Genomic DNA, 14,097 nt, shown 5'->3' on the forward strand with positions numbered 1-14,097 from the left:
CAAAAGGGCAATAGAACCGGTTTCCCCTTCCATGAGCGAGTCGGGCTTTTACAGCCGTTATTTCCTCGTTCCCAAGAAGGACGGAGCTCTCAGACCAATTCTAGATCTGAGACGTTTGAACAAGGCTCTTATCAAAAGACCGTTCAAAATGCTCACAACCAGACAAATCCTCGCGCAAATTCGCCCGAGGGACTGGTTTATATCTCTCGATCTGAAAGACGCATACTTTCAGATCCAGATAATACCCCGTCACAGGCCATTCTTGAGATTCGCCTTCGACGGTCAGGTATATCAGTACACCGTCCTGCCGTTCGGCCTGTCTTTGGCACCTCGCACATTCACGAAGTGCATGGACACGGCTCTCGCTCCCCTGAGGGGTCGGGGAATGCGAATTTTGAACTACTTGGACGATTGGCTGATCCTAGCACAGTCAGAGGCCGAACTCATCGCCCACAGAACAGTGCTTTTAAGCCATCTGGACAGCCTGGGGCTTACGGTCAACTGGACCAAGAGCTCGCTCGTGCCCAGTCAATCAACCTCTTTTCTGGGTTTGGATCTGGACACTGTAGCGATGACAGCCCGCCTGTCGACACAGCGCGCGCGCTGCATTCGACGCCTGGCCGCGTCCCTCCGGCCGGGCAGCACCGTACCTCTCAAAACATTTCAGAGGCTACTGGGTTGTATGGCCTCAGCCGCAGCAGTGCTTCGGCTGGGTCTTTTACGAATGCGCCCGCTACAACGCTGGCTGAATGCCCGAGTGCCTCACAGAGCATGGGCTTCCGGCGGTATTCGCATCAAAGTGACTCAGAGCTGCGTTTCAGCTCTGAAGCCCTGGTTAGCGGCCGACTGGTACCAGCGGGGAGTGACAATGGGAGCTATCTCACACCGCAAAGTTATCTCGACGGACGCTTCCACCTCAGGCTGGGGCGCTCTGTTCGAGGGCAAACCGGCTTTTGGCCTATGGTCAGACCGGGAAAGATGCCTCCATATAAACTGTTTGGAGATGATAGCGGTCGAGAACGCGCTCAGGCGCTTCCTCCCATTCATACGGGATCACCATGTGCTAGTCCGCTCGGACAACATGTCCGTGGTATCCTATGTGAACCGACAGGGCGGTGTCAGATCCAGGAACCTGTGCGGGCTGACAGAACGCCTCCTCGTGTGGGCTTACCGCTCGCTGCGCTCGCTGAGAGCCGCGCACGTGCCGGGCCACCTGAATGTCGGTCCAGACAGACTGTCCAGGGACAACATTCCCCCGGGAGAATGGTCTCTGCACCCCCAGACAGTCCAGTTTCTCTGGCGCCTATTCGGCAGAGCGGAAATCGACCTCTTTGCGTCGAAAGACAATGCTCAATGCCCGAAGTTTTACTCGAAGAGCGAGGACGCGCTGTCCCAGACATGGCCCAGCCTCCCGCTGTATGCTTTTCCTCCAATCTCCCTGTTGCCACAGGTCATTTCGAGGATCAGAGAAACGCACCACTCAGTGCTGCTTATAGCCCCGCGATGGGAAAACCAAACTTGGTACCCAGAGCTAGTGAGGCTGTCGCACTCACCCCCATGGCCGATCCCGGTGAGAAAGGATCTCCTCTCCCAAGCCGCTGGATCGATCTGGCATCCCCATCCAGAGCGCTGGTCGCTGCATGCATGGGTGATCAACGGATACCCGTTGACCTGTCAGAAGGGGTCGTGAACACGATCACGCAGTCTAGAGCCCCCTCCACGAGACGGCTCTACGCGTCTAAATGGTCGGTGTTTTCTAAATGGTGCGCTACTCAAAACCTGGATCCGCGCGCATGCGGGGTCCCGCGGGTGCTCTCCTTCTTGCAAGAGCTGTTGGAAAAGGGCAGATCCCCTTCCACGCTCAAAGTATATGTGGCCGCTATTACAGCGTTCGCTGAGACGACGCTCGGCCGGGCAATGGGAAGGAATGAGCTCATTATCCGCTTCCTCAGAGGAGCTAGACGGATGAACCCCCCGCGGCCCCCCTCGGTTCCCTCGTGGGATCTGTCCTTGGTCCTGGCGGCCCTAAAGGCTTTTCCCTTTGAACCGCTTGAATCCGCGGATCTAAAGTATCTGTCGCTTAAAACCGTTTTTCTGATAGCTCTGTCTTCAGTCAAACGAGTGGGTGATTTGCACGCGCTATCTGTTAGCCCTGCATGTCTCGAGTTCGGGCCGAATGACTCGAAAGTCATTCTCAGACCGAGGCACGGTTACATCCCCAAAGCGATTGGAACCCCGTTTAGGGCACAAGTTATTTCCCTCTCGGCTCTGCCAGCATCCGATAGTGGGGACAGTGATAACCTCCTATGCCCTGTCCGGGCGCTGAGAGTTTACATCACGCGCTCCGCCGCTTTCAGGCGTTCAGAGCAGCTCTTTGTTTCCTTCGGCGGACGCACCAAAGGTCTTGCCGCCTCGAAGCAGAGCTTGTCCAGGTGGATAGTGGACGCGATAGCAGCAGCTTATGCCTCCAAACACCTGCAGTGCCCTCTGGGCATCAGAGCCCATTCCACTAGAGGCATGGCCTCGTCGTGGGCCTGGTCCAGCGGAATTTCTATCCACGACATTTGTACGGCGGCGGGCTGGGCCTCCCCGTCTACATTCGTGAGGTTTTATAACCTGGAAGTTCCTGCCCTACAGGCAAAAATATTGTCGGTATAAGTGACATGTATGCTCTGCCCAGCTCCCGTGTGCAGACTACGTTCATATGCTGGCGCTATTCTGGTAACTACTCAGGGTGAAGTGTTTGACTCAGACCGGCTGATCCGTTCTGTTTCCTATTTCCCGTTACGCGCTGTTATCGGTGCTGGCCCGCGCTGCTGGCCGCCCGCATTATTTTCTGCCGCACGGGAATTTTTCTCTTCATGTGAGACCGACTATGTCGTTTTCTCCTACCCTTATGAGTGCTTATGTACTGTATGGGCTCGCTCCGCCGGCCCTACTGTTGTACTGCTATGTTTATAGACCGGCCGCGCCGCTCTATTTCATATGCTGCATGAAGTGCATGTACTACGCTGGCCCGTCTCTCGACCGGCCACATTTTCCAGCAGAGTGTTTTCCCCGGTTCCCCTGGGATTCATGGGCTGGATGCTCGGCGCACACGGCGTTGACAAAGGGTTCCCGATGCGTAAGCTACTTACGCAATACGAGAGAACCTCTCGTAAGAGAACGTACTCGGTTACTAACGTAACCTCGGTTCTCTCTAGAAGAGGGAACGAGTATTGCGTAACCTGCCGTGTCGCGCCACGAGCTTTTGCGCTTCAGACTGCGAAAACCAGAATTTTAGCCTGTGAGCGCTGAATATATACACGCTGGCCACGCCCATTCTGACGGTTAGAAGGGTGTGGAGGGCGCGAAGCGCCCTCATTGGTTGCCGCGTTCAGAGCGCTCACCGATAGGCTTAAGCAGTTGCAGCCGAGCAGCCAATGAGCACGCTTATACAGCCTGCCTAGGTCTGTCGGCTGCTGCACTGCGTTGACAATGAATACAAAATTAAGGATAATTTTTTGGCTTCAGATCTCGAAGAAAGAAGACTTTCCCGATGCGTAAGCTACTTACGCAATACTCGTTCCCTCTTCTAGAGAGAACCGAGGTTACGTTAGTAACCGAGTACGTTTTATAGACATCCAGGTCTGACCGGACCGATTTTGGACCTTTTTAGAACCTTTGTCAAGTTAAGATGTGTAAAAATAGCCTAAATGATTGCCTTTCACGATGTTACACAATATGGGTGTGATTATTTTATATGCAGGATTATATATACACATACATTTGGCAGCAACACATCTTATAAACATCCAGAAGAACTGAAAAAATAAATAAACCCATTTAGACGTCCAGGGACGCGCAGAAAAGACGTGGAATTCACGGCCAGACGACGTCAAAGACGTCGGTTCAACTTTCATTTTGGAACTATTTTTCAACCATGACGGGACGTCTCGGACGGACGTCTTTTCAACGGACATTAAACGTCCAAATGTTTGCTGGGCCACGTCATCACCAGTCATAACTAACGATGGAGGAGTTTACGTATGTGTGTAAGTATTCATACATTTCGCCATTGTTATACAAATGACAGTATTTTAACGGTTATTGTTGTGAATATTACATACTACTTTTGATGATTATAATTTACCTCAGTGAATGCAGCCAGCTTAGCTAGTTTGTGAAGTAAAGTGATTTTATTTTAGGTAGTTGTAAAATAGTGCAATATAATTGTAAATATATAATATAATAATAAAAATAAAAATATGAATGTAGTCCTATATATATTTATGTTATATCATAATCTGCGCGACCACGTCGTTGACTTTCTTTGATGACGTTTGCAGGGCGTTTCAAATGAGCGGTTCCCAGCTAACAAAGTACGTTGTGATGACGTCGTCAGTTAGTCGTCATTTGGTCAGCGCGACATTACTTTATGACAACGTTGTGAGGACGTCGTGGTAAAGTTCCATTTTTTAGAATCTTGGCTAACGTTCCAGAAACGTTGTGGGCACGTCCTCAAAAGACGTTGCTAGTTTATCCCATGGAGAACGTTGTGAGGACGTCGTGGTAAAGTTCCATTTTTTAGAATCTTGGGTAACGTTCCAGAAACGTTGTGGGCACGTCCTCAAATGACGTTGCTAGTTTATCCCATGGAGAACGTTGTGAGGACGTCGTGGTAAAGTTCCATTTTTTAGAATCGTGGGTAACGTTCCAGAAACGTTGTGGGCACGTCCTCAAATGACGTTGCTAGTTTATCCCATGGAGAACGTTGTGAGGACGTCGTGGTAAAGTTCCATTTTTTAGAATCTTGGGTAACGTTCCAGAAACGTTGTGGGCACGTCCTCAAAAGACGTTGCTAGTTTATCCCATGGAGAACGTTGTGAGGACGTCGTGGTAAAGTTCCATTTTTTAGAATCTTGGGTAACGTTCCAGAAACGTGGGCACGTCCTCAAATGACGTTACTAGTTTATCCCATGGAGAACGTTGTGAGGACGTCGTGGTAAAGTTCCATTTTTTAGAATATTGGGTAACGTTCCAGAAACGTTGTGGGCACGTCCTCAGAAGACGTCGCTAGTTTATCCCATGGAGAACGTTGTGAGGACGTCGTGGTAAAGTTCCATTTTTTCCCATCTGGTCCGCAGATAACTTTCCAGAAAATTGCATTACAAGTACTATCGTAGTAGTTATACAACGTTATATATATATATATATATATATATATATATATATATATTATATGTATTTTTTATTATTATTATTAAGGAGGTTGAGTGTTAGTAAAAACAACAATACAAAATCTTAAATAAAAGTGACACTTGACGTGGAGTGGCGGCATTTTGCACATATGAGCGGGTCGAGCTTCAAAATGAGTTTTAAATTCATGAGATTTTTATTAATGTAGCCTAATGTGTTAGATGTTTATTTATGTAAATTCTGCTTGGCTGATATGGGCGTGCGCGTTGAACATGCGAGTCGCTTTCAAACACTGGAGCGGTTGCCATGGAAACGGCGCAGGACCACTGCAACTGACAAAAAGCAGAAATCCATCTCTCGCTGTTGTTTTCACTACTTTCAGGTGAGTTTAGTCTAAAATCACACAAATAATACACACTACTGTTCCTGACATTTTTCTTACGTGTTATTGACACACGTCTATTGAAAATTTTACGTTACTTAATAGAAATAGTTTAGTGCCTTCGAAAAACTCTGTTAGCATCTCAACCGTTTTCAGAAGAGGTAGCCTAACGTTAACTGTTAGCGCTAACGTTAACTGTCAGGCTAACCTAAGCTCTTGTTTATAAAAGTTTGGGCTTTTAATCACATCTTTATGTGTAGGTGAGATTTTTTTGTTAGTTTTGTAAAGGATTTGCTGGCAGTTGAATGGGTGATTGGAAGTTGGCTAATTAATTTAACATTTGCTGTTAATCGATGACGTCACTTACTTGACTGGATAGTATTAGAAATGTTAGAATGTAATATAAATGTTTTTTGAGCATCAAATCATCATAGAATGATTTCTGAAGGATTATGTGACATTGAAGACTGATCTTCACTATATATTCACACAATTATGCTGAAAATGTAGCTTTGATCACAAGAAATAAATTACATTTTAACATATATTCTTATTCACATAGAAAACAGTTATTTAAATTGTAATAAAAGTTCACAATATTACAGTTTTTACTGTATTTTCGATCAAATAAATGCAGCCTTGGTGAGCATAAATGACTTTCAAAAGCATTAAAAGCTGTAGATTAGCAACATTAATAAAGTTCTCCTCTGTTTTAGCTGCCTAGAAGGACGATGAGGTGACAGTGCAGCCCGGGATAAGGAAGAGGAGGAGGAGGAGGAGGAACACGTAAGTTAGACAATTTTCTTATACCTTTCTAACAAAAAGCTATAAAGCTGACTACAATAGCATGGTACAATTTATTTTTCAGCTTCCAGTGAATATATAGACCGAGACCCTCCTCCTATCCCTGCCCTCCGCTGGTGGGGTAAGAAAGACACTCTTCCTCTTCTCCCACAGCTCTCCATCATCTCCCTCTGCCTCCTCAACACTGTCTGAAGGAGCGTTTACCACAGCTGGCCGAGCTGGGACACAGTCAGGAATGAGAGGTCTCAGATTCTCTCAGAAAGTCATCATGCTCATTTTCTTGAACAAAAAACTCTTGATGTATATTTGGGTGGGTGAAATAATACTGGAGAGAATTATTTAAATTTTTTACATATCTTTACTCTTTACTAACAATATTTTTTTATTTGTAAGCTTCAGAGAAGCTCAAGGACTATAGATCTTTGGTGATATTCGCATTGTTCAGGTTTAGCTACTGGTAGTGAAGCAATGAAGCACATTACCACCAGACATTTGTAGCAGGAGCCTCACAGGACACTCAGGAAACAATTTAACCTATTTCTGCAAATAAAATTAATAATAAAGAAACTGCTGAATCTTTTATTTTTTTTTAAGGTCTTTATTGTTTTTCCACCAAATTATAAAGAGTAGTATCAATAAGAGTATTGATTATTATTTAACTACACCCCTGATGATACAACACTTTTTTCAATAAAAAGAATACGTTTTAATAGTTGGTTACATTATTCATTGATTATGTTTTTTGATTAATTAATTGATGTTACATTTCTGCACTCATAACTTGTTAACACTTTACATGGTTAAAAATCGTTAATGTTCAAAATGTATTGGCTTAGTAATTGTACAAAGTAGCAGTGAATAAAGTGTGGTTTTTGGGCCATTTTCTATTTAAAATTTAATAGGGGTTTGTATTGGTTTCCATTACATATATGTATTGATCCCTAAATGTATTAACTGGAAACGATAGTACACAATTCCCTATTAGAATTTATAAGGTTTTACAGCAGAGAATGAAATGTTTGAGTTTATCAGTTCTACGTGGATTTCGAGGTTATGGATCAAGCACATCTTAATTCCCAGGACTAAAGGTGAGAAGTATATTAAAAATAAATGTGGAGAACGTTGTATTTTGGTCGTTAGGAAGTACCAGCCACGTTCCAGCGACGTACCACTATAACGTCGCCACGACGAATACAGGAATCACCAAGTTACGTCGCTGGAACATTATTTGGCACGTCGCTGTGACTAATGTGGTCCTTTGAGGAAACGTCCTCGTAACATGCCAGTTTGGTCATCGAGACGTACTCGTCACGTTCTAGCGACGTACAGTTATAACGTCGCCACGACGATTATGGGAATCACAAAGTTACGTTGCTGGAACGTTATGTGGTACGTCGCTACGACGAATATGGCCCGGTCCGGTTACGTCTTCACAACGTAACTGTGTTAGCTGGGTTATTGTCAGTGAAGTCCACTTCAACTGATATACCGTGCTCAGGGAGTAGGGGAGCAGTGAACACTGCCTATGGACCCTGTCGAATGGAACGCACCTTAGATGTGTAAAAACAAGTGGAAAGCGCGAGTGCGCCACTCTCTCCTTTCCACAAGCGCTTGCTGTCCCGTGGCGTCTGTCGTTGCTATACAGGGCGACCATGAACTGTCATGACATAATTTGGAAACTGTTGCACTGTCATGCAACCATGAACTGCGCTCTCCATGATGACAAGGAAGTATCAGCAAAAGATTAATTGATTTCTAGCCCTTGCATTAGCTTTACTACTAGATATATTTATGGAGATGAAAAATAATAAGGCGCCCTGTAGGCTACAGCTATGATCAGCTGTTCGGCTGAACATTCAATGTTGATGTTACGCTGCAAGTTGATCAGTTGGTTCGTTGCTGCCGCGCTCTGTCACTCGCACACCATAAAGAGCAAATTGTTTTTTAATGTTTCAATTTAGTGATTAAAATGACATAATTTGGAAGCGGATCATTTCTTCACAAACAGCTCATTATGACTCAATGTTAGAATGCTGCACCTACACTCGATAGTGTAAATAAGATCAGCGCAGCGCACACCACTGCATTGACAGCGTGAAACATATGATCTGTCTACGGCCAGGGCTCAGCGGAAGACAGAAAATGCCGGTCCAGCGCTGATTGAGGAATTAAATTCGAAAATAAAAGACAGTTTGACATCTTTTTTCTCGCATCTGTGAATTTATTTTTTAATCATTTGCTCTGAGATGAAGCGAATGTATTTGTGCGGGAATTTCTCGCACTATAAAAGCTAACTTTGCGGGAATGGTTTAAATTATGCGCAATCCCCACATTCCCGCACCGAAATTCAAGCCCTGAAATGGCAGCGGGATGTGTAACTCTAGCATATGGCGCATATGTCATATAAAGTTAGGCAAGGCCAAACAGCGTTATCCATGTTGTTGCGATTGCATCGCTAGAATAAGCTAATAGTGAAACTGATAGCGTTTTTCATTTAATTTACAATATGAGGACTGACGGTAGGCTATAAAAATCAGCGTTTCTGTGTAGGTCATGACAACCATCTTGACAGCAGCAATCAAAGCATCGCTAATTACGGTAGACCTTAATTTGAGATAGTAAATTTGTTCCTAATCAAAGGGAACACTCAACCACAGAACAGCTGGGTGAGTTTTGTATTGGCTTATTGGATACAGTAAATTAAGACTGTCAACTTCTTTTCAATACTATTTCATCACCCAAAACACTCCCACTCTCTGCTGTATATTCATAACCAATTATTTCAAAACCAACAACCAAGCCACATAAACAATGCCATTGGCACTAGTCTACATTGCAGACATGTCTCTTAATGCACATAACTTTTTACCTTTTTGCACAATCTTGAAAAAAGTACTATTGTTGAAATTCTCAGATCAAGCAAACTTCAACGCACCCTTATCCACTACCTGCTAACGTTAGTGAACCGCACCCGAGCAAGCACACTTCGCAGTTCCTCCGGAAATGCATTCTTGTTTATCTTGTGATTCCAGTGGTGGTGTCTATAAAGTAAATATTTGATGTAGATTTATTTAATAAAAGTGAATTAAACTGACTGACTTTATCAAAATACATAAAATGGTAGAACCTTTGCTTAAGTGGTTATTTTGGACAAGCAGTCTAAATATTACTCAAAACAAATTGCTTTCGCTGTATTTGTATTTAGTATTTATTCCACCTTGCCTACAGTATATAGGCTATGATTTTGAATCAAACTAAACTATTACTATTTACGCCAATGTTTTGATCCATCAATGTTCAATAAAAGTAGCCTTAGCCTATTAAACACACAATAACCATTGATGATTATAACCATCAAAGTATTGATCTACAATGAAGTAAAAGCACAAAGGACTGTCCAATAAAATATTTCCACAAACATTTTACACTATTTGAACCTAAAGAATTGTCCTATAGGCTAGCCTATGATATCTCGACAATAGCTGCTTTGAGATTATAAAAAAAACAATACAGTAAGTAGCTATAACACAGAACTGGTAATAGAAGAACAGGAACAAGTATTTTCCCATTCATTTTATAAAAATATATTATTATTCTATACAATTTAATTTAAGTAGGGGAGACTATGGTTGTAACATGGGGAGAGTTGTAACACCACCAATTCCACCAATCAGGTATAAGCTAGGAGTTCTATGATCATTTCAGTTTACTCACTTCCTCCCAGATCATATATGAATGGTTGTCAAGGCTGTATGGGTATGCATTTTATTATCATATAACTTATATTAGATTAGTCTCTCAGGCAAAATGTGATGCAATTTTAATCTGCTATTTTCAAACCATTATGCTAATATGGCTTGCTAAACACTGCCAAACAGGGGTGGGGTGGGGTAGGTTGTAACACATCTTTAAAAAGTGTTACAACCATTCCCTTACATATTAAAACAGCTTATTTTTAATAATTTTAAAGAATGCCTAAACAGTGGAAAAGAAAGACAGATATATGCTATGTATAGTGTGTGCTGTGGCCTCTGCTTTTGCTTCTTTAGTCTAACTGTTACAAGTAACCCCATCATGTGTTACTTACAACCTACCCCAGTTGTGGGGTAGATTGTAACAAAGGGGTCCGCCAATAAATATTTGAAATAAGGTTGCCAACTTCTGGAATGGAAAATACAGGACAATCGTGGTTGTTTATAGGAAAATAAAGGACAGAATAAGGGACACTCAAAATATTTGTACCATACCACACAGTGTCATTTCAGTGTCCGCAGTTAAGTATGTGTATAAAAGGTTCTCAGACATAAACACAATTGGGTCATTCCATGTGAAATCAACCAAATTTCAGAAACTTCCCCTGCTCATTTTTTTTTTTTTTTTTTTTTGAAGAAAGACAAACATAAATGAAGAAAAGCAAAATATTAGATGTAATGAATGTATATTGACTGAGTAATTCAATATTTTGTAGAGGGGGGTCTGAATGACAATTTTTACCTGAGATTTGGAGTCGCAGTTAGGCTACAGACCGGTGGTAAAAAATTACTTTAGAACAGCATTATTTTATTTTTTACACAGAGATTGGTAAGTTTATTAGTAAAATCTGATGACTTTATCTTAGTTTCACTAACTTATATGCCAACAGTGACAGTTCAAAATATTTACATTAGGTCTAGTGCAGTAGCTTTATCCTCTATCCATATAGCACAGAATTTTGTGATTTATTCATATACAATCAATCTCAAATATGGTTCTTAATAGTTTAAAGGAACAGGCCGACTTTTTGGGACTTTAGCTTATTCACCGTATCCCGCAGAGTTAGATAAGACCCTTTTCATCTCTGTGCGTGCCGTAACTCTGTCTTACCAAACTCTGATACAGTGAATTAGCTAAAGTCCCAAAAAGTCCTCGTGTTCCTTTAAGTTTCCCAACAGTAATCTTATATGATGAAACAAAGAAAAATGTTATTCCGACGCATTGCATGATTGAAAGGAGAGCATGCAAGCATTTAAATATAGGCGACTGTGTAACATGCAAAAAAACGGCACATTACACAGTCCTTAAGGGCAAGGCTCGACATTAAGCCTTTTCATGCTTGTCCATCGCACAAGTATCGGTCATTCACTTGTCCGAATAAAAATGTGCTTGTCCAGAAAAAAAAAAAAAAAATAGGATTTTTTTTTTTTTATTGTGTTGTAGGCTAAATATAATTTATTCTGAAGCAATATTCTCATCAGTGATCGGTCAGCTTGATATATTTAAATCTGCATATTTAGTATATTTAAAATATGCATATTTGCATATTTAGGATATTTTAAATACCCCCCTAATTAATTAATAAATTAAATTAGAATAATAAGACACTATAGGGCTGTTACCAATCAAATTAAATAATTTACACTGAAAAAATTACAACTGCATTAAATATTTTTTTATATATATAGGCCTACAAATAAGAAATGTTGGAAAGAATGATACCTTTTAACCAGACTGTAAAAAAAAAAAAAAAGGTAGGTGGCGGCAGGTGAACATCTAAATGAGTGAGTCATTTATTGAAACGATTTGTTCAAAACGCTTAATCCTTCAGTAATGAAAACACGGTTACATGTTCCTGTGAAATGTGTTCTGCTGTGATCTTTGTTTGTAACTATTTTCGCTGCTGAAATGGAACAAAGACAATATTGTGTCTTAAATGTAAGTGACTTAATATTAACTGAAATCAAGTGTCTGTGTCACATTTTCAATAGTGATGGTATTCAGCAATCTTGGTCGTTTGATGTTGCTAAACTGTATCATATGTTATAAATATAAAAGCTCAACATTATTTATTTTTTTACCGCAGTATGTTGTTAACTGAGTTCCCTTTCTGTCGGGTAACGTTCGACTTAGTCGATTGACTGTATGGGATAACGCCTAGTGAGCCCGATCACTCTCTGATTACTCTTAAAATCAAGCCAACAAGCTTTGGCAGGTGCGTAATCAATGCCCCGCCCTACCCTGCGGGTATAAATACGGAAGTGGATGCACCTACCAGTTGTCTTTCGCTTTCAGAGCTGATCGGGCACATTTCAGAGATGGTACACGACGAGCATTTGTGGTTAAAAAGTATATATATAAATCTTATTTCTCGACTGGGATCGTGTAACGTTAGAGACTTTGAAGCTGCATTGAGTCGGACATTTGAACCTTCAAACCGTTGGTTGCCATTTAAGTCCATTATATGGAGAAAAATCCTGGAATGTTTTCCTCAAAAACCTTAATTTCTTTTTGACTGAAGAAAGAAAGACATGGATATCTTGGATGACATCGGGGTAAATTATCAGCAACATTTTTTTTGAAAGTGAACTAATCCTTTAACTAGCACAGTTCTGAACAGTTTTACACAAACAAAAACTAAATTTAATCAAATAACACTCAAAAAGCCATGATGTCACAACCAAAACTTCACCAAATGTTTGGTGACTGTTTCGGTAGTGACAATTTTACGATACTTTTCAAAGATGATAACCAGCACATGGTTACCCAGCACAGTTCTGAACAGTTGTACACACATAAAAACAAAATTTTATAGAATAACACCCAAAAAAGTGTGCTTAATTGCAGAAAAAAGGTGTTTGGTAGTGATGTTCTTTAAAGTTACACACAGATTTTCAGACTTTTGAACTCATTTCCCTCAAAATAATGGTACCTATCTACAATGAGAGAGAGGGACACAGGAATATTTCCTGATCAAAAATGTAGAGGTGTGGTTAAAATCATCCTAAGCCAATGGACCAAAACACACATTATTTCGGTAGTGACATGAAAATGCAGGACACGTTTTTTTAAAAGAAATCAAAAATATATTTTTAAAAACAACAATGGAAAAAGTAAAAAAAAAAAAAAAAAACATTTCAATATAATTTTCACAAGTTGAAATTTAGTACCACATACCACCTCCCAATTGAAAGTACCACATGAACTCGAGCATTGAGAACATTGTTTGTGTACACAGAATTTACTAAAAAGAAAGATTTTGAACAACTCACTGTAGCTGTGTAGCTCTCCGAATGTGAATGAACTGACTCTGAATTTTAGTATTGCTTCTTATATGAGCATCCTTTTTCAAATACAAGGTCAATATTGATTTTTCACTAATGACAAAACAACAAATTATCCGTGAATTTATATGTAACTAAGCTTTAGGAGCTTTCCATCATTACTCTCCTCCCAGTTACGTTGCATTCGGAGATCGACTATTTTTGACTGTCAAAATGTCGGCGGACACAGCTACAGTGAGTTGTTCAAAATCTTTCTTTTTAGTAAACTCTGTGTACACAAACAATGTTCTCAATGCTCAAGTTCATGTGTAGAGCCCCTGGTGATACTTCGAGCAAAGTTTCATGTTGTGTCGAGTCTTATTAATGTTTTAAAAATAGCGATTTTTGATGCTATCATATTAGTGCCCCAAGCACTCCCAGGCAATTTGCCTGTAAAGGCAATTTGACCGAAAACGAAAATACGGTCAAACTTAAAAGTGGCGTTTCCATTCTAATTATGCTTTTAAACGAAAGTTTGCCTCGGGTAGATTAACAAAAAGACCCTAGGTTGCATTTTGGAGACAGTTATCCTTTAAATGAGGGGCCGAATTCGGCGGTTACATTATAAAAGTTTATTTAATAACAAATAAAATAAAATTGATGAAGACCAGTTTATTCACTTTATATCTTTATCTTTTGCAAAACGTAAATGTAAGA

The 14,097-nt window shown here is 41.1% G+C and overlaps 1 protein-coding gene and 1 long non-coding RNA gene across 3 annotated transcripts in view; one reads left to right on the plus strand and one right to left on the minus strand.

The window, feature by feature from the left end:
* The window catches only part of LOC311087953 (uncharacterized protein), a 77,168-nt gene that overhangs the window by 60,092 nt on the left and 2,979 nt on the right, over window positions 1-14,097 (minus strand). The gene's annotated exons all lie outside the window — the stretch shown is intronic.
* LOC311088904 lies at window positions 5,495-6,601 on the plus strand. The gene is made up of 3 exons (XR_014607578.1): window positions 5,495-5,560; window positions 6,277-6,346; window positions 6,429-6,601. It is a non-coding gene; the product is annotated as an uncharacterized lncRNA (long non-coding RNA).

Source organism: Abramis brama (genome assembly GCF_963993115.1).
Source record: "Abramis brama genome assembly, chromosome: 8".
Taxonomy (NCBI): domain Eukaryota; kingdom Metazoa; phylum Chordata; class Actinopteri; order Cypriniformes; family Leuciscidae; genus Abramis; species Abramis brama.